The sequence below is a fragment of the Pygoscelis adeliae genome, unplaced genomic scaffold (assembly GCF_000699105.1).
Source record: "Pygoscelis adeliae isolate BGI_AS28 unplaced genomic scaffold, ASM69910v1 Scaffold282, whole genome shotgun sequence".
Classification (NCBI taxonomy): Eukaryota; Metazoa; Chordata; class Aves; order Sphenisciformes; family Spheniscidae; genus Pygoscelis; species Pygoscelis adeliae.
Genome location: NW_008824352.1, coordinates 4,233,929 through 4,235,232, shown reverse-complemented (window position 1 = coordinate 4,235,232; position 1,304 = coordinate 4,233,929). Strand labels below are relative to the sequence as shown.

General features: G+C 45.1%; 1 protein-coding gene across 1 annotated transcript in view; it reads right to left on the bottom strand.

The window, feature by feature from the left end:
* The window catches only part of ORAI2 (ORAI calcium release-activated calcium modulator 2), a 10,873-nt gene that overhangs the window by 2,086 nt on the left and 7,483 nt on the right, over positions 1–1,304 (bottom strand). The gene's annotated exons all lie outside the window — the stretch shown is intronic.

Here is a 1,304-nt window from a genome sequence, read left to right as displayed (position 1 = left end):
GCACGTTCTCCTTCCGCTCACCGTTTGCAGCTGGGGTGCAGGAAGTTTTGACTTCAGGCACGTAAAGAAAAGCAAAAGCAAGCAGACCTTCTGGCCAGCCGCCAGCGAGGTTTTGTTACCCCCCATGGGAAGCATGCAAGCTACTTTACAGTTTAAGTTAGCCCGCAGTTAAAATAGCTGCCTTCTATTCTCAGAATATCGTACGTTTGTTTTTATTACAAATATGCCCAGACACACGTTATTTATATCCCCAAATTTCTCCCTTGAGAGCTAATAACTTACTGATATACTCAGCAGAAGTGGACAGCCACTGGCTTATGGGTGTGTTCAGCAACTCAGATAGGAGTCTGTTTTCTCAAAACAAGAGCTATCATATAGAAAGTCTCTAAAGCTATTTTTGTTTTAATCAAATAAAGCTTAACAAGCAGAATAAGCGCAAGAGAGCAAGGGGCTCTTCTGAGATCAGATCTGGAGTCCTAGTATGGGTCTGTTAACTGGTTTAGCATAAGAATCTGTAAAATTACTTAACCTATCTATGAAGTAAAATAGCACCAGTACTTCTGCATGGCGTCACCCCTGAAAGGGCTGCAGAAACCTTGTGCTAAGAGAAGCCACAAAAACAGAGTCTCCTCAGAAGACTTGTTCTCCAGGACAAGACTATCAAACATTCCTCTCTAGTAACTCTCTAGTGGCTCGCTTGGATCTGCAGCTGCACTTCATGATTTGCACAGATATTAACTTGCCTGGGAGTAGCCAAAACCTCTGGTGATGCCAGGCGACCTGCTGCTCTGGCGTGGCACAGCTTGCCGGGTGCATTAAGGAAAGGAGAAGCTGATGCTTGGATGCCTGCTTCAGGGCAGTGCCTCTCAAGACCATCACCAGAAAGCAAAGTTGGAACAAGCAGCTCGATTTTGGGGCATAGATGGATTTTGCAGAACAGACACATCATTACTTTATCCAGACTTCGCATGAGACCACCGCTGAGCAGCCATTTCAGGCTCTGTCTAATAATCTGCACCATTCGCTCTGGCATTAGGTGTTAATAATATTGCTTAATAATATGGCACTGGAAGATTAGGGGTACACTCTCATGTTCTCCCTGTGGGTAACCCTGAAAAGGATTAAAGGGGATGGAAGAAAGCACCTGTGTTGGCATGACTGCTGCCTTACCTGCATTTACTTTGAAACCATCAGCAGCCTAAATCATAGAATCATTAAGGTTGGAAGAGACCTCTAAGATCATCGAGTCCTCCCATCAACCCAACACCACCATGCCCACTAAACCATGTCCCTAAGCACCGCAT